This window comes from Puma concolor, chromosome A1 (assembly GCF_028749965.1).
Source record: "Puma concolor isolate L17-30 chromosome A1, mPumCon1.1.hap2, whole genome shotgun sequence".
In the NCBI taxonomy this organism is placed as follows: domain Eukaryota; kingdom Metazoa; phylum Chordata; class Mammalia; order Carnivora; family Felidae; genus Puma; species Puma concolor.
The window spans coordinates 134865649-134886580 of record NC_141667.1 but is presented as its reverse complement, the minus strand read 5'-3'; the positions used below and the strand labels follow the sequence as shown (position 1 = coordinate 134886580).

Here is a 20932-nt window from a genome sequence, read left to right as displayed (position 1 = left end):
AGAAGAAAAAGAGCAAATGAAACAATCATTTTAGGACACTGTGGGATACCCTTTCCTAAATGCCTCAATAAATATAAATAAGGTGGGGAAGGAGGTTCCTGGCTTTGAGTGATTGTAAGCCTGAGAGCCAAGATTCCTAGGGCAGTGGGATGTCAACACCTAGAATGCCAAATACTAGGCTTAAGAGAATTTAACATGTGACACATATGAACGTGCTGTGGATGATCACACCCAAGAAATCCCAAATCCTGAAAGACTTGTGAGCCAAATTTCCTTAGGCCACTATGAACCGTGAGCTGTATTTCAGAGACCCAGTTTGGTAACCACCATAAATCTAGCCTCAGATGAATGAAAACTAAAGTATATGGTCCTAGAGTCCACTTCAAAGTTCTCAGAAATGCCCTGAATCACTACCTACTGTGCTTAATTGGTTAAGTAATTCCTTTATTTCAGGTTTTGCTTTACTGTCATCCTAATGGGCGTGAAGATAGACTGAACCATTCAGAACCACTCTGTACTAGCCCAGGGCGGCTGTAGTCCCTGGGTGGGGTAATCCACAATACAGTCATCTAGAATTCTACATCTAGAATTGCAAAGTTAAGTGTCTCAAGAAAAAGAGGCATGTTTTCTAGATCACAGTCGTATCACTGACCTAAGGGTAGGGGCAGAGCTAATACTGCCAGATCCTCTGTGCTGTAATATTTGAAATAAACAACACAAAAATCTCCAAACAGGTTTGAGTTCAGTGACGATGCGTTCGTTTCATAATTCTAGTAATTAAATCCTACAAAATATTTCTTAGGCATTTGTACCAAGCAAGGTACCAAATTCTTTACATAGGTTACAGTATATACACTCTGTGAAATAACTCAGAATTCCTTATCCTTAGGTCAATCTCTCCCTTTCTAGCACTTATCAGGCACCAAGCTGGCCACAGAGAAGGCATCCAGAGGAAGACAGTAAGACTTAAGAGAGTTCTGTTAGAAAGGAAAAGCAAAAGCAAAGTCTGATCCCTTCATCCTTAAGAGTACTGTGAAAATCGGACGGAGGCAGGAGGGACCCACATAAGAAGCCCAGAGTGGAGACAGCATGTTAGATATGTTAAAGGAAATTCAGAGGGCACAGCACATGTACCTCCCTCTTGGAATTCCAGGAAGAGGCCCACACGAATCTGAATCTGAGGATGACCACATCAAAGTGGTTCCTGTCTGGCCCCATGGGAACGGGGAAGGTACTGGAAGGTCTCGCCAGATCTTCTGCAAACTCACATATATACTCCTGATCATACTTAACTAATAAGCAGAAAAGCCTTTAAACATCTCCCCACAGAGTTCTGGGTTTAATTAATGCATATAATACTTTCCACTGGGACTCCCCCCCAGTGTACCTTCCTCATCTCCTTTGGCACTCTCTGCTCAGCGGCTCTTTCATCTGTTTTGGTTCTGGCTCAAGGTTTTTTCCTGAAGGGCCATGTGCCTGAAAAATGTTGTTCAGTATTCTCTGGCTCTGGCAAAGCCCTCCAAACTGTCTGTTTATCAAACAGCTTTTCAGATACCACCTACTTCACAAATCACTCCTGAAATAATTAAAAGAAAGACATGGAATCCCTCTGGCTCTCACTCAGATGCAGAGAAACTACACTTACTTAGTTCTGCAGAGTTATAAGCAACAAGAGATACCTAGTTGTGTAGTGAGAAATGAATACTTATGGATGCTAGTAATTATTCTAAAAAGAGGAAGTTTATAAAGTATTATATGAAAAGTACTATATGGAAAATATGTAATGGTATACCTCTGTCTACATTTCACTGTAATCCATACTAGAATAATCGCATGATAATCTACAAAACTATAATGTTATCATTGACTAAGCTATAGGGTTTAATTTTAGCAAGATGTGATGTCATACGGGTGCTTCAAACAAGTGAAATTTGTCTTTAAAAAAAAAAACACTAAATAAAAGTTCAGTTTTCTACATAGGATTTTAAGAGAATATTTGGATTATTACTTAATTTTCCATATAGTAACCAAGCCAAGATTTAAAGCCATTCTAAACATTGTTGGTTCAGTTTTGCCCACGGTAGGGAATGTACACTTCTTACTGAGGTCACCAGAATTTAAAAATATGTGACATGGAGAAAAACTTAAGATAAAGTTGACTATTTTCAAATCCAATTTTGCCACATCAGAGGGAAGCAAAGCCTACTCTAATAATGGAATTTTAATACATTATAAATCTGTTCAAAAGAATCCAGTAGTAAATTTTATCCAGAATGGCTTCATTTAGGGCTCTAAAGGTAACAACTGAATTAATGGATAAAATTTTGAAGATACTTTAAGAAATGATTCCTCAGATTTGTCTAACTATAAAAAAGTCCAGGATATTTTGTAAGGACTTCATGATAAACTAGTGTTTCACAAAATTCATGTTACAGTGGAATTTTTGTGGGGACTTTAAAAAAAGCTGATGCTTGGGCATGGGTCCTACTGCTCCAAAGATTCTTACAAACTGATCTCAGGTGAAGTCTCCATGTTAGGATTTTTAAAAGCTCCCTGGTGATAATATGCAACTATGGTGAAAGTCTTTGAATTCGGAGCAATAAATCTGAGTCTCCACAGGAAAAGCAGAGAAGTATTTTTGATTAAAAAAAAAAAAAGGTGATTTCTATGACTAAGAAAAATAAGTAAACACTGATCTAGCCCAATGTCATTTTTCAATCAAGAAATGAATTGACTGAAGAACATTACACAGTTAATCTGTTAAATTCTAATTAAAGTCTGTTACATTCAAAACATAATTCCCTTTTTTTTTTTTTTTAAGATGAAAATGATCTTGCTCAAGATTTGGAATGTGCCTTGTATGCTATTTCCAAATCAGACGAAGAATTCACAAACATTCAGCACTGCCCATATGGAAGAATTTTGCATGCATTAAACCATGACATTAAGTATGGTCATGGGAACCATAGTCTTTAATCCACAGAAATGAGACACTCATAGACCTCGTGTTTCCTGGGTTAGTAATATGCACTAAATAAACTACCACAATATTACTTGTAAATGATAACTGCAACATCCCAAACTATATCATCTTCTATTAGAAGACCCTACACCTGGCTTTCTGTGTGGCTTGAGATAATTTCAGGTCAAAAACATTTAAATGTGGTATCAACTTCCTAGAAAACACTGGAGACTGAAACCATACCACAGAATCTCCCCTTCCCACAGCCAACATAAACAGGCACAGCAAATATAATATAAACAACAACAAAAAAAGGTAAAAGCTAACAAAAAAATATTAGTCTCAGACCCTCCAAATAGGATACAAGCACAAAATCCTGCAATGCATTTGAAAGTAGCAGCCAAGGAATGAAACAGAAGGTCATACCCCTTTTCCCTCACATCACACATGGAATGAGAATGATTCATTAAAATCCTGAGAAGTGTCATTGATTTCCCCCGGAAAACTGAGCGAGAGTTCAGCTTATGGAGAAATCAGGGAAAACATGAAGAATAAACGTCCCTACCTGGCAACAGAGCAACTCGTCAGAAAGCAGAAAAACAGAGAGGACCAGAGGTGGTGATCTCTACCAGATGGGAAAATACCAGACAGTGAAGACAGGTTGATCCTTACCACACAGGGTCAATTATCCCCAGCATGCAACAGGAGAAGAGGAGGCAGAAAGAACATAAGGAAAAAACATTCTTAGACAGCAAGAGGCTGAGCCAACGCCTGTCATTATGGGGTGGAGGAGACCGCTGCTGGACAATGATGGGGCAAATGAGGAAATTCAATGCCAAGCATGATTCTCTGAAAGCAAAGGGGCAGGCACTGTGGACTTCAGCTGAAGTGGGAGAAATACTTTAATTTCAGGAAATTTCAGGATTCTCCTCTTTGAAAAGAGAACACTGCCATGACCAGATGGAGTGATCCTGAACAATACATGCAAAGAAGAACCTGAGAACATTCAAAGCTCAGACTCTTTAATCAAAAGATGTCCAAATCCCAGCTCAAGTCTTCCTACCCTTTTTTGGGCTCAGAACATAAAGCACCTGAAATCCTTGGCTCTCAAACAGAAGCTAAGACAGGAAGACAATTCAGGTAATTTGGGAAGGGAGAAAAGGAAAATTCACCTACACCAAGTTAGTGCAAATAGAAGTTTTGGACAGAGCTGCCCATTTAAATTAACAAGCAGGAGACAAGAAGAAATGGGTCAGGAACTATATAACATACTATAATGATTTATATACGGTACAAAACATATTAAAAAACAACAATACTCCTTTACAAGAAAAAAAGTATAGTCAAGGAAACAAGATAATTGCATGATGTCTCGGAACTAAAGAACAATCTGTCAAGAGCTATATAAGTAATAAAAAGGCTATTAGATGAAACAGAAATACCCAATAAAAGGAAAACTTAGCTAAAGAAGTTAAAAACCTAAAGACAAAATAAAAACATCTCACTCAATTATAAAAACACTAAATTAATTTAAAAAAGAAAAACAGAAGAGACAGATAGAAAAGAATTATGACTATAGAACCAATTAAAGAACAAACAGCTCAAAAGTCTAATAAAAAAAATTAATACACTTGAAGTAGTAAACCTATCCAAGTAGCAGAACTATCCAAAGATATAATACAAGAAAATTTCCTTAAAATTAACGGAAGGCACTTTGAGTCCAGCTCAAATGATCACACCACTTTCACTAAAGTCCACACAGAATAAATGATACACATAATCACACAGTACAAATTGTTCAGGTATCTGGGGAAAAAAACATCAAATAAATTAGCAAGGAGAAAAAAAAAATCAGGCTAGATTCAGACTTCTTCATAGCACACTCAGTGACAGAAAATAACTAGATATCTATAAAAATAAGAAGGGAAAAGTAGAAGTCCCCAATATATATCTACTTACGTCAGAGTTTAAGTGTAAGGCAAGGTTGACAATGTACACAATGAGAAAGCACTCATGAACATTTCCTAGAAAAAGCTCTGATGACAAAATCCAGTCAACCAACAGGTGTGGTAAAATAATAATAATAAGGATACAACATATACATACTCCCCTTATGGTGGAGAGATAACAGAAACTGTATAATGTTAATAAATCAAGAAATGATGGCCCAAGTATATTAATCCGGTTTTAAAGTTTTAAGCCAAAATAGTAACAATATTGAAGGGAGATTGGTACAATATTTAAGTGAGTTTAAAATAGTTTATGTTGAAAAACACTTCACACTAATTTTGCAAAGACAAAATCTCTGAATGAACAAAAATAGGCAGGCAAAAAAAAAAAAAAAGCCAAAAAACAAAACAAAACTTCTCTATGTGCTGTGATAACTTTGTTCAACATAAATTTAGTTCTTAGCTCCTTGAGAGGATGTGGCTGCTATGACTGAAAGGAATAAAAATGTACTCCTACTATTTATCTAAGGATATCTCCTGTCTCCTTGGCCACTTGCTCCTTGAGACATCTACACTGATTATGGAGACAATAATTATTGACACTGCTTTCTCAGAGTCCCCAAATAAAGTTCCCCCAAAGATGGAGGTAGAATGATTCAGGAAGTGTCCTCACTGTATCCCTAATTGCAAGTGAGCATGAGTTTAATGCTAGCAGAGGATGGAGAAAGCATCTTCCCCAGGGAAGAGGTGACTGGATTATATTTATTACAATATCAACACACTTTTTCAGACATATAGTTTCTATTCCCCAAGACTCCCCCACCTTACCTACTACATATCAATTACTTCTTTCAGGAAGTTATGCACTGGGGTTTATTCATTTTGCATATTAGTGTTCAGCACCAACTAGTTCTGTAAAAGGTGTTAAATTTAGATTTTAATACACATACCATTTTTCTACAAGTGGATAAAGGCATACATGGCCAGAGGCATTAATCTAAAAATCTAAAGTTAAATTGGTTTGAACAGTAACTTTGAAATTGCTCAATCTTTAAATGGCTTTACTGATGTACAACTGATAAACACTACCCTGCAAATATTTAAAGTATACATGTTTTTATATATAGTATGAACCCATGAAATCATCACTACAACCTACATAATGATCATACATCACTCGCCCCCCCCCCCCAAAATTGCCCAAAGCTTCCTTGAAATTCTTCCGTCTTGTCCATCCACACACCTCTCCATCCCTTGTCAATCACTGGTCTGCTACTTGTCACAAAAGTCTGAATTATCTAGAATTATATATAAATAAATTCAGACAGAATGTACCTTTTTGTGTGCTTTCGCTCATTTAGCATAAATATTTTGAAGTTCATCAATACTGCATGCATCAGTAGTTCAATACTTTTTATACATGAGAAGTATCCCATTGTATAAATATACAACAACTTGCTTATCCATTCACCTGTTGAGAGACATTTGGATTGTTTCCAGTTTGGGGGCTATTACATATAAAATTGTTATGAGCCTTGACTTCAAGTCTTTGTAGGGATATATGCTTTCATTTACCTGGGGGCAAATAACTGGAACAGTTACATCATATAATAGGTATATGTTTACATTTTTAAGAAACTGACAAACTGTTTCCAAAGTAGTTGTACCATTTACATTCTTACCAGCAATATGTGAAAGTTCCAACATAGTGACAGTAATATCACACTGAATTTTTTTTAAATTTTTTTTTTTCAACGTTTATTTATTTTTGGGACAGAGAGAGACAGAGCATGAACGGGGGAGGGGCAGAGAGAGAGGGAGACACAGAATCGGAAACAGGCTCCAGGCTCTGAGCCATCAGCCCAGAGCCTGACGCGGGGCTCGAACTCACGGACCGCGAGATCGTGACCTGGCTGAAGTCGGACGCTTAACCGACTGCGCCACCCAGGCGCCCCATCACAATGAATTTTTTTAATGCTTACTTGTGAAAGTGACAAAGTGCGAGCAGGGTAGGGGCAGAAAGAGACACACAGAATCTGAAGCGGACTCCAGGCTCTGAGCTGTCAGCATAGAGCCTGACATGGAGCTCGAACCAACCAACCGTGATATCCTGACGTGAGCCAAAGTTGGATGCTTAACTGACTAAGCCACCCAGGTGCCCCAGAATTTGTTTCCCTAATGACTGTGATGTTAAACTTATTTTTATGTGTTTATTTGTCATTCATTTATCTCTGCTTGCAATTAAGCGTCTCCACAAATCTTTGCCAATTTTTCTAATTGGGTGCTTTGTTTTCTTACCATTGAGTTTGGAGAATTCTTTATATATTATTCCACACCCAAGTCCTTTATCAGACATATGATTAACAAATTATCTTTACTACTTGATTTGACTTTGTATTCTCTTAACAATATCTTTAAAGACTAGAGTTTTTTAATTTTGATGAAATGCAATTCATTGATTTCTCTTTTTTTGGGGGGGGGAGGGGTGTCATTCTTCTGGTGGTATGTTAATGATTTGTGCCTAACCCAAACTGATAAAGATCTTGTGTTTTCCTCTAGAGGTTTTATTGCTTTAGGTTTCACATTTAGCTCTATGATTCATTTTTACTTAGTTTTTATAATTAGTGGGAGGTATGGATCAAAAGTTAATTTGTTTGCAGCATATGGATATCCAATTGTTCCTGCACTATTTATTAAAAAGACTCCAAAAACTTACCTTTGCAACTTTGTCGTATTTATGGGTATGTTTTGAGGTTCTCCATTTGTCTATCTTTATCCAAACTCTCTTGATTACTATAGCTTGATAATAAATTTGAAATCCTGTGTTCTTTCTCAAATGTATTTTGACTTTCCTAGGTTCTTTGCATTTTCATATGAATTTTATAATCACTCTCTCAATTTCTCCAAAATTCTCTTGTCATTTTTATCAGAACTGTGTTGAATCTAATAAATTAATTTGGGGAAAAGAAGCATCCCACAATACTGAGTATTCCAATCCATGTACAAAGGATATCTTTCCATTTATTTATGTCTCCATTAATTTTGCTTAGCAATGTCCTATAGTTTTCAGTATACAAATCTTATACATTTTTTTCTCATAATTAGCCCTGAGAATTTCATTATTTATGAATGGTACTGCACGTGGTATCGCTTTCAAATTGGATTTTCAGTTGATCACTGGTAAAGAAGTACAGCTGACTTATGTAAATTGATCTTGTGTTCTGCAATCTTGCTAAACTTGTTTTCTACATAGACTGTAATGTCATCTATAAGTTTTTACTTTTTTCCTTCCAATCTCTATGACTTTTATCTTTATTGTCTTATTGCCCTTGCTAGAACTAAATACTACAATGTTCAAATGAGACGGCAAGAATGACTCTCCCTGCTTTGTTCCTGATATTAGGGTAAAAGAATTTGGCTTTTCAACGTTAAGTGTAAGGTCAGCTACAGGCATTTTAGAAATGCCCTTTAATCACACTGAGGAAGTTCTCTTATTTTTTCTAGTTTGTTGACAGTTTGGGGGAATAGATTTTGTCAAAAGTGTTTTTTTTTCTCTGAAGTCATTTAGATTACCATAGGATTTTAAAAAACTGTTCATATGGTGAGTTACACTGATTATTTTTTAATATCCTGGGATAAATCCCAATTTGTTATATTACCCTCCAAGGTACTGTTGATACACATCGCTAAAATTCTGAGAAATTTTACATCATGAGAAATATTTGTATGTTATATTCTTTTCCTGAAATGTCTTTGTCTGGTTTGGGTATCAAGGTAATTCAACCTCACAGAATGAGGTGGGAAGCTTTAACTCCTGTTCAGTTTTCTAGAAAAGCCTGCATACAATTGGCATTATTCCCTCCTTAAATGTTTGGTAGAATTCACCAATGAAGCCACCTAGGTCAGGAATTTTCTTGATGAGAAGACTTTTACAGATTCAATGCCTTTAATCAATATAGGGATATTCGTGTTCTTTCTTTCTTTTTGAGTGAGCTTTACTGATTTGTCCTTTAAGAAACTGTCCACTTTGTTTTTATTGGCTTAAAGTTTTTCATGATATTGTCTCCTTTACCCACTTAATATCAATGAAATCTGAAGTGATATCACTTCTCACATTCCTGATACTGATCATTTCTGTCTTTGCTTTTCTCTGATCATTGTGGATACAGTCTTATCAATATGTTGTTGATCTTTTTAATGAGCTAGCTTTTAATTTCAGTGATTTTCTTACTTTTCCTGTTTGGTATTTTATTTATTTTCACTTTGGCTTTATTATTTCTTTTTCTTCTGCTTACTTTTGGTTTAATTAGCTCTTCTGCTTCTAACTTTTTAGTGAAGAAGCTGAGTTCACTTATTTGAAACCTTTCTTTTCTTAATGTAGTTCTTACAGCTATAAGTTTCCCACTAATTACTGTTACAGGCATTCCACAAATTTTGATATATTGTGTTTCTATTTTCATTCAAGTCAAAATGCTTTCTATTTTCCCTTTTGATTTCTTCTTTGATCCATAGGTGTTAGAAATGAATTACACAATTACTGAAAGTACTTTGCAGAAATCTGTTATTGAATTCTGATTTAATTCCATTTTGGAATGAGAACACACATCACGTAATTTATTGAAACCTGGTTTATGACTCAGAATATGACCTATCTTGCTGCATGTTCCACATGCACTTGAAAAGAATGTACATTCTCTGCTATTGTGTAACAGAGTATTCCATAAACATTAAACTCATCACATATGTTGACAGTGATATTCAAGTCTTCTATATCTTTATTAACTTTAGCTGCTTCTCTCAATTATTGAGAAGTGCTGAAATCTCCAGCCATAACTGTGGTTTAGTCTATTCCTCTTTGCAGTTTCACCAGCTTTTAATTCATGTATTTTGAAGCCATGTTATGAAGTGTGTGAACATTCAGAATTGTTATATCCCCTTTAGTGATTTCTTACTTATTATGAAATGACCTTCATGCCAGATGTTCTTTGCTCTGGAATCTACTTTGATAGGAGGCCACTCCAGCTTTCTTTTGATTAGTATTAGCTAGATATTTCTTTTTTAATCCTTTTGCTTTTAATCTATTAGCATCTCCTATTTAAAACAGATTTCTTACAGGCAACACATAATTGGTTTTTTTATGATAACAATCTCTGCCTTTTAAATGGATGTTGAGACCATTCACATTTAAACAATTACTGATAGGGTCAGGTTTAACCCTATCACTTTCCAATTGTGTTCTAATTGTCCATTTATTTGCCTTATCTTATTTCGCTGCTTTGAATATTTTTGTTCCATTTCATCACCTTTTATTGACTTATTAGTTACAACTCTATATTTTTTGGGGTTGCTTTAGGGCTTAAGAGTACACATCTCTAATTTGCCAAAGTCTGTCTTCAAGTAACATTATGCTACTTGACAGTGTAAGAACCTCCCAGCCTCCGTATTGCTGTTTTAATATATTTCACTACCACATCGGCTATAAACTCTACAGAAAATTGTAATTATTTCTGTTTAAGTACCCAATTCTTCTTAGAATCCTAAATGCGAAGAAAAAAATCTTACATATTTACCCAGATACCTTTTCGATGCTCTTCTTTCCTTTGCATGGATTCATATTTAAATGTTATTACTTTTCTTCTGCCTGAAGGACCGCCTTTAACATCTCTTGAAGTGCAGGTCTGCTGGTGGTGAATTCATCTTTTATTTGTTTAAAAAAAGCTTGGGGCACCTGGGTGGCTCAGTCAGTTGAGCATCCCAAATCTGCTCAGCTCATGATCTCATGGCCCGTGGGTACAAGCTCTGTGTAGGAAGGACTCTACTAACAGCTCAGAGCCTGGAGCCTACTTCAGATTATGGGTCTCCCTCTCTCTCTGCTCCTTCCCCACTCATGCATTCACACAGGCACATGTGCTCTCTCTCTCTAAAAAATAAACATTTTTTAAAAAGCTTTATTTGACATGTTTTTGAAAGATATTTTCCTGGATAAAGAATTCTAGAAAGACTTTTTTTTTTTAATTGCAATACTTTAAGTATGCTGTTCCAGTGTCTTTTCACTTAAACCGTTCCTGAGAAGAAATTTTTTGTGACCCTTATCTTTTTTAACTTTGTACCAAAAAAAAAGTCTTTTTTCTCTCCAGCTGCTTATACAATTTTCTCTGTTTATGTAGTTAGCAGCAATTCCATTATGTTGTCCCTTGAGATAGTTTTCTCATTGTTTCTTTGTTTGGGATTCATCGATCTTCTGTCATTTTACAGAATTCATCAAACTTGGAAAATTTCTGCACATTATTTTTTCAAGTATGTTTTTTCTACTATCACTCCTGTGATAACTCCAATTATGTCTATGTGTTCAGTGGAAGTTGTTAACAAAGCTCACTGATGTGCTCCTATATTTTTTTAACTTTTTTTTCCCGTGTTTCATTTTAAGTAATTTCTATTGCTACATCTTCATGTTCACTAAGCTTTACATCTACAATGTCTAACCTGCCATTAATTCCATCTAGAATATGTTTCATCTCTGGAGATTCAATTTGGATTTCACATCTCTCACATTTGAATCTTTCCTCTAGCTTGATGCACATCTGGAAAATCCTGATAATAGCCGTTTTAATTTCCTAGTCTGCAAATTCTAACATCCATGTAGGTTCTGGATGGATTTTGGCAAATTGATATTACTTCTCATTATGACCATACTCTACTGCTTATTTACAGAAAATGTTTGAAGAAGAATATTTGATTAGATGTGAATTTTACCATACTGAGTGCTTAGTATTTTTGTAGTCTTATAAATATTGTTGAACTTTGCTCTTGGATGTTTGAACCTCCTGGATGTTGATTTTATGATTTATCCAGCAGGACTAGGGCATTTAGTCTATAGCTAATTATTCCCCACTACTGAAGAAGGAACTGTTCTAAGTACTCTAACCATTGTCTCATAGAGTCTGTGGTCCTCCATTCTGGTTTGAGGGAAAGGAAGTATTTATGGGGTGGTGTGCGCTCTCAGTATCATTCTTCCTAATTGTTTTGGGTGACTCCCTTCTCTAGCCTCCTGCACATTCCTCATATGCATATGCTGACCAGTATTCTAATGAAAATCTGAGAGAGGCCCTCTGAAGATATCCAGAGTATCTTCTGAGTTCTGTATACAGCATTCTTCCCTCCTCTCTCTAGCCCTGGGAACCCTAGCCATCTTGGTCTTCCCAGAAGCTCAATCCCATCTCAATTTAAGAAGTCTATCTGGCTATACCAAAACAAAACAAAACAAAAAACAAAACAACCTCCCTGAAATAGCAACCTGTGGAAATCTAACAAAGTCCTTCTTTTGGGGACTACTCATATTTTGTTATCTGATGTCCAGTATCTTGAAAACCATTGTTTAATACATTTTATTCTGTTTTTTAGTTCTTTTCAGGAAGGAGGCTTAATCAGGTTCCTGCTAGTCCCTCTTGGCTGGAAACGGAAGTCTCAATTTAGTTTTAAGCATAATGAGTCTTGAATAACTATTTTAGAAAATCACACACATAAATAATCTCTGGGTATATGAATTCAGAGGTATAATATGAAATTTACATACCAAATACATTTCCCTAGGCCAGATGACAAAAGAATACAAAAATAGCAAGCCATCTCTTTCGTCAGATTGGCGCCATGTACTGACACCCTACAGTTCTACAGAGTGGGAATATATATTGACTTTGGCAGTGTTGTGTTTCACTTCAAGTTTTCATTAAGTTCATGAGTTTTGAGGTTATATCACTTGCGTTCAAACCGTACTTTCTCCCTTTATTATCTGGTGAATTTGGGCAAAATGCTTTGTCTCTTTGTTCCTCAGTTTCCTTATCTGGTAATGTCATGCTAAAAAAAAATGGTATCTCTGAGTTGTATTAATTCCTCTCAAGCACTTATCATACTAAATGTCCAATAACTATCATTTTCCCCAATATTACATAATTTTCCTTTCCAAATTAATACTAGCTATCTCATTTTACACATACATAAATCATAATCTCAGTGAAAACACACAAACATAATATATCCATTGCTATTACCTAGTTGACACGCAATGAGTTCTGAATGGTGTCTCTGTCTCAGTTTTTCCACCCTCCACTCCTTTTTGTTTGCTACTCCAGAGTAACCTCTCTTAGAGAATTACTTTCAAGTACAGTAGTCCTTTGCGATCCCTCTCCACAATGCCCGCTGACCAGAGGGCAGCCTCTCGACTTGGCATTCCAGACTTTGTATATTAAGGTCCAAGTCTAGTGGCCCAGTCTCACCTTCTACTCTTCCATTTCATTCACTGTGTCTTAAAGTCTCTATAATAAATAAGCCTGCACGAGCATCCAAGGCCCTCTACCACGTCTGTAGTTTGTTTCATCCTATTTCTTCTACTTGGAAGCCCAATGCTTGTGCAGACCCATAACTAGCATGTCTTGCACTGTGCACTGTGTAGAGAAGAAGGAACACAAAGGCAGCTTCAGATAAAAAGCTCTGCTCTTCACAGGTTCACTGACACACAGGCCAGCAGTCAATACCATGATGAAGAAAACTATTCTAGAGGAATGGAATACATGACAAGTAGATAAAAGGACAGCAGGCTTAATTTTGCCTCAAAAGTAAACTGAGGCAGGGGATGGATGGTGGCCAAGGAAAGCTTCACAGAGAAACTATTCTCTGGACTGTTGGAAGACCCTCCCCAAACTCATTCTGTGACACTGAACAATATGCAAGACTGTTGATTACAAGTATACTGAGCAAAATAAGCCTTACATATATATCAGTTCCACTGTGAAATGCTCACAAATAGACCTTGTACACCAGGAAGCAGGGGACTAAGACCAAAGAGACCAGTGAAATACTGAGTAACTACTGATAACAATGCTGGTATTTAGAGCACAAGTATGTCAAAGCAAGATAAGTAGGATCTAAAAGTTCAAATACATAATATGCAAGGTAATGATAATGATACACAATATCTTTCAGTTTATTTTTGTGTATGATCCCAAAGAACCCCACAAAAGGTAAAGCAATGAAGCTTGGATTATTCACAACTGATGCACCCTGATCTGATACAGTCCCAGCAACTGGGAATTATCTCTCTCACCCAAGACAATTTTGCCTAAGAGAGCATATCGTATCTTGTTTTTATTTTCCACAATGCTAGCTGATCATTCAATGTGCACTTACTATACCATACCCTGGCTTGGTACTTTGTCTCTCATTTAATTCTCATACCAGGAAGGTGAGCCTCTCTTAAAATACAGCATTTATTCTCAATAAGAACAGCATGAAACTTTATTTGTACGACTTAAGCAACTGATAAAATCCTCTACTCCCCATTCAAAATTTCATTTTTGACTATTCCATTTTCAACAGTCAGCCACCATATCTACTTTTTTTTGATAACTGGGCAGTACAATTGAAAGAGACTAGCATCAATGATTATTATTTATTGGATGCAAAATGTTATATTGTGTCATATAAGTCACAAAAATAAGAAGAACACGATAGACCCGTATTTTATATGCAGAAACAAGGATGAGGGAGGGCAATCACATTTCCAAGGTCTTACGGGTCTTAATATTCAGTTCCGATTCTGACTACACCCTGCTTTCTTAAAACAAATATCACTTAGTGGCTACCACATGCTAGTCACTCTGCCTCTCACATATCAGGAGCCTAACACATTATTGCTTTTAATCCTTCCAACAATTTCATGAAATAATTGCAGGTCCACAGTCCTTTATCTGAAACCCCTGGATACAGATGTTATTTAGGAATTTATAATGTCTGGGATTTTTTGACATACACTTGATCCTTGAACACCACAGAAGTTAGGGGCACTAATCCCAGTACAGTTGAAAATTCACATATAACTTTTGATTCCCCAAACTTAACCATCTGCAGCCTATTATTTGACCAAAAGCCTTATCGGTAACACAAGCAATTGATTAACACATATTTTGTATGTAATGTATATTACACACTATATTTTTACAATTAAGTAAGCTAAGAGGAAAGAAAATGTTATTAAGAAAATCATAAGGAAGAGAAAATACATTTACAGTACTAGACTGTATTTGCTGAAAAAAATCCACATATAATTGTACCTGCAGAATGCATACCTATGTTGTTCAAGGGTCAAATATACAGAGTGCACATACATATTTTATTATTACTTTTGAATGAATCCTATGTAACATTTCATTGTATTTAATTCATGCGTGTGTGTGTGTGTGTGTGTGTGTGTGTGTATGAGCAGTAGTTCTGCTGAGGTTCCACACCAGTTAGTCCCTAATGTCTTCCAACTTCATGTTGAAATAGGAAAACAGGAAAATATTTACAGAGTTACACAAATATAAAACATGTTAATGATTTAAATTTTCTATTGCAGGTTTCCCTGCCTCTAGGTAGATAAACCAAAAACAAAGAAATGTATAAATAAGGGCACTTAGAGCTGGGATGAATGAAAACACTCACTGAATTAATTCAAAGGAGTTTCATAAATAAAGCATCCAAGTCTAACAGGCTGCCAACACATTTGATCTTACCTCACAGATCTGAACAGCAGAGATTTTTTTTTTTTTTCCCAACGTTTTTATTTATTTTTGGGACAGAGAGAGACAGAGCATGAACGGGGGAGGGGCAGAGAGAGAGGGAGACACAGAATCGGAAACAGGCTCCAGGCTCCGAGCCATCAGCCCAGAGCCTGACGCGGGGCTCGAACTCACGGACCGCGAGATCGTGACCTGGCTGAAGTCGGACGCTTAACCGACTGCGCCACCCAGGCGCCCCCTGAACAGCAGAGATTTAAAGCAAAGACTGAGAAGTGGGAACCCCAGCTTCTCCCATATCAGATCAATCAATGATTATCTCTCAGATGCATACCCTTCCTTTCTAGAACCAAGCGTCTCCACTCCTAGTATGAACGTTACACCTTCCTTTTCTCTCATCCATTCTCTCTTTCTTCCCTTCCTTCTTTTTTGCTTTGCACTGTCTGCTTTTTTGCTCTCATTTTCTTTCCCTTCTGTTCTTAATGGCATTCAAGATAAGGATGTCATCTGAGCTAGTGCCAAAAAGTAAAGTTCCCACAGATCTTTTGGTATTTCTCTGATGCCCATTTAAGGCTAAGTTTAGCTTAGAGAGTACAAGGTTATAAAATGTTCTGAACAGCCTCACGAGTACAGAAATGTGTGTGTGTGCGTGTGTGTGTGTGCATGCGTGCGTGTGGACGCACGTGAGTTGGACATCTGTGGTTGGTAACATTCTCTGTTCCTTCTAATTTCATTCTTGCTAAATCTTTAGAGGGCAGAGAAAGGCAGACATCTTATTTCTATAAAACAAGTTCAGCTCAGTGACTGTGGTAATTGGTAATTAAGTATGAAGTTTAAATAATGTTATTTAGCAAAAAGTCAATCATTCTGTATCTTGTAATATCATTACAAGAATTAGTCCAAAACACTTCTCTCACTATAATGAGTAGTATTTTTTTCACTCAGATTAACTGAAGGAAGGCTTTTCTAATTCTGTCTTAATCAGGAAGAATTTCTGAGTTCTCACGTAAAGTTGTTCCTACTCCTATTATGGTATTTACATAGTGCATTACTTTTTAATTTTTTTTAACGTTTATTTTTTTTAATGTTCATTTATTTTTGAGACAGAGAGAGACAGAGCATGAATGGGGGAGGGTCAGAGAGAGAGGGAGACACAAAATCCGAAACAGGCTCCAGGCTCTGAGCAGTCAGCACAGAGCCCGACGCGGGGCTCGAACTCACATACCGCGAGATCGTGACCTGAGCCGAAGTCGGACGCCCAACCGACTGAGCCACCCAGGCGCCCCAGTGCATTACTTTTTAATGTTTAAGTAGATGATCACCACTGTCCTTTAAATAGTTTGCTTCTTACTAACAGAAGAGTTATATAATTTTTCTTTGTAGCTTGAGTTCCAACTACTTAGCCTAACAATAAGCACTCAAAAGATACGCGATAAACAAATGCTTATAAATTTACTTTATTTAAAAATAAAAATTACCCTCCTATATATTCTCACTTATGGTTAAAAAAGTATAAAGAAATAAAATCTCAACAGCTCTAAGGAAAAAACTATAGATATTTATAAGATTTGGGAGTACTGAAAGACTTTCTAAACACAGTATCAAAGGAGTAAGTCATTAAAAAAAAGCCTTTTTAGAGGGAAATAAACAGAATATATCAAAAGTTTTACATTTTCACATACTCAACAACTCAGCAGTTGCATTTGTATGCTAAATCCTAAGAATAAAATCCAGGGCATATATTTACCTGCATAGATTCTTATCACGTAATTGCTAAAATACAAACAAGCCAACAAAAAAAGGAAAACCTGGAAGTGACCCTAAACGTCAGCTAATCGAGAAATAGAAGGCAGTCAGCTCTATCACAGGAATTGAGTTTAAGGTCTTAAATTAGATTGTGTGATATTCTCCTGTCCTTATACTCCCCACTGCTACTCTAAGTTTGACCTGGGCAAAGTTCCCTCATCTGTGACATCAAGAAAGTAACGTTACAAACATGGCATGATTGTACAGAATGTAATGAGCAGTCCTCATTGTTATGATATGCAGGGAAACTATATAGGTCTACAAAGTAATGTATTTCATAACAGCAATGAGAAGCAGGATACAAGTAGATTTCATGTTATAGAACAGTGGATTCCAGTACGAATGGAAAGATCCCATGCTTTGTAAACATTATATGTGTAGTAGAAAAAAAGATTCAAAGCATGTCCTCCAAAATGTTATAAAATGATTCATTCTAACTGGAGGAATTATAAATACTTGCATATTTTTGTTTATTTTCTAAATTGCTTTGTAATAAATGTGTATTTCTTTTAGATAACAAAATTACAATGGAAGGAATGTTTTCTAAAAACTATCGCTTATACTTTTCTTGGAAGTATCAAATCCACTGTGTATAGAATTTCGCCTAATATGCCAGATTCTTCTCACACCACGCTTCCTTATATTCCTGGTCACACTAATTTGCTGTTACTTCATGGGCTGAACCAACCCACTGCACATACTTTATTATAAATTCCAATTTATTAATGTTGATTTCATACATGCATCATGGTCTAACAAACTTAGGCCTGGTCTACCCAACTCCTACAACTCACGAAAACCCTAGCTTTGCCTGCCTCTGTTCTTATTCTTGGGAGACATGGTCTGAGTAGGCTGTATAGCTGCCCCAGTTACTTTACTACCCAAAATGTGGGTGGATGAACAAAAATACATAGAATAACTCAATAGCTTATAATTAGATTTCAAGTTTCATTATGCAACTTAAAGATGGTGGCTGCCTCTTTCTAGAGAAGTCACCATGACCATATTCCCACTGAATTAGACAATAAAGAATTGGCTAACTGTCTGCTAAATGTTCAGTTTAGGCAGGACCATCATCATACAAAGGATGAATAACCAGGGTTCCAACAATGAAATCCTGCCTCACAACAGGGTGACTGAGTGAGAGCCCTGTGACCAGGGGTATTCAAGCAGAGGGTAAGTGACCCCTCTACATGCTTTCAGATACTGAGATCATGTATTAGGTCCTACAACTGGATGATTTTATGAAAGTTATCCTAAAGTGAAATCCATCCATATTTCACTTTGCACAAAGGCTTCGAAGTTTACATTTTATAAACTTTAACATTTGCAACTTGATCTCACCTTTCTAAAAGGAGTTTCAGATTCACAAGTGGATTTTTTCTTAAAAACGTCAATATATTAAAAAGTAAATCCCCAATCCTCCTTTTTGAAGGAGAGTTTACTGAAAAGTGTACATTTTAGAGGAAATGTCACTAAATATAAGAATATTTGAAGTTTCACCAAATGTATCTACTTTTTAAAGAAAGTTCATGTTTACGTGACAAAAAAAAGTGTGTTGTAGTAATTTATGGATAATTTAGAAGAGTCTATGATATATTTCTAACAGATGTTCCTTTTATAAGCCTTAAGGAAAATCAAAGATGTCAGCAATCATGTAAGTCAAAGAAGGTGAAATAGGGACTTTAGGCTGGCTGCATTTGTAATCGAGTAATCACCATATCTTGTCCAGAAATCCCTTGGGTAAGTTCATTTCTTGCCTGCCTGCCCCCTTCAAGTTTCTACTGATAAATAAGAAGGCACATTATAAACGTTGGGGGAAAAAAAAGCACCAGGTCTTGATATATGATGCTAATTCCATTTCTGTGTATTCTCAGGTATATATAAAGTGCAATATTTATCTTTTTTCAAATGCCATCTGTTTGAAGAGACAAGCCAAAAAGAATGGAGTCCCTTCATGTGCCTTGGACACAGCTGGGTTGTCTGCCTTCTACAATCAGCAGTGGCCCTAAGAACTCTTTAATGCTAAATATAAAAAAGATCATTGTCCATATCAGCAAGAGGGAGAAAGGAACTCCAAAGAGGTTCCACTAACCCACCACAAAGACTCAAGTTAAATGCCATAATCATGCCAGCCACTCAGTTACCACTCAGTCTCTGTCTCCAGTCCAGAAACCAGTCTGCCAGAAGCCCAGAGAGCTGGAAAAGCAGCCGTGTTTTATCATACAACTGATTCCCAGATGTCAATTTAAAGGAAAATTATATGTATCCTACATTAAGGAGGAAAAAGATCCCTCATTGTATAAAAGTCTTTTCTTTTTCTTTTAAGAGAACAAAGAACATGTATTTTGAAACTCCGTAATTGAAAAAGACAATACAAACTACAAATGTTAACAGGGCACTTGCCCCTATTCACTAAGCTCAACATAAATAAATTATTCCTTTTGTATTTGTGTAGACAATGCTTCCTAAGAAAAATCATGAACTCTACTTTTAGTGAGATTAGCTATTACACATTTAAATATTCCAGAAAATATCTTCTAAAAGCACGTAAATTCATATTTGCAATACAAGAACGGAAATTGCTAAGTTTTTTTTTTTAAAAGGAATGAAGTTTTAGAACTTTTAGTAACTAAAAAGATTTTTAAGAAACAAACCCATGTTTTTAAACATTAAAAAAAATTAAAAGAAGGAAAAAAGTTGGGGGCACCAGGGTGGCTCAGTCAGTTGAGCATCTGACTTCGGTTCAGGTCATGATCTCACAATGTGTGGGTTCGAGCCCTGCGTCGGGTTCTGTGCTGACAGCTCGGAGCCTGAAGCCTTCTTCAGATCCTGTGTCTCCCTCTCTCTGCCCCTCCCCCGCTCGCATGCACACAAGCACGTCCTCTCTCTCTCTCTCTGTCTCTCTCAAAAATAAACGTTAAAAAAATTTTTTAAGAAACAAATTCATATTTTAAAAAGTATCCTTTAAGTCCATTCATTAACTAATTAATTTTGTAATTTCTTCTGAAAACATGCTACTGTACATGTGAAATATATGTAAGTCTTTATTGGATTCCCATAAATTTAGTAAGGACTAACAAATCTAATGAATGAATAACTGTTGAGAATAATGACGTAATGCCTGGAAGCCTCTGACTTGAAACTGCCCAATTCCTTCGCCAATTAGGAACTGAACTTGAAATCTGCCTAGGATGAAAGAACTGCCAAAGTTGCATGACTTCCAGAAAAATGAACATCATTCCACCAATTATAATTATGTTTGAAAATTTAAATTGAACTATTATCCATGCTATAGTATTTAAATAAACTTAACATTATGTAGGAAATTTGTATCATTCCATTCTCAACAACTTACCTTTTTATGCTAACATTTCACAATTAATTCTTTTTCCCAAAATAAAAGCATATGGGAAAGACATTTAAATTTATCCTAAGTATATCTATAAACTCTGTCATTTGTGGAATGTACTTCAGTCCCAAGAAATCTCAATTACTTCAGGAATAATATAAATATGGCAATATATACACACATACCAGTGTATGCTAAATGGCTGCATATATCTTACTTTTCAAACTTCGCTGTAGGATTCGTTTCTCAGTTTCTTCTCAAGATTTAATCCAAATACTATGATACAGTTTTCGTCAGGGTAATGAGTATACAT

The 20932-nt window shown here is 36.1% G+C and overlaps 1 protein-coding gene across 1 annotated transcript in view; it reads right to left on the bottom strand.

Annotated features, from left to right (window-relative positions):
- Positions 1–20932, bottom strand: part of FBN2 (fibrillin 2) — a 258120-nt gene that overhangs the window by 218007 nt on the left and 19181 nt on the right. The gene's annotated exons all lie outside the window — the stretch shown is intronic.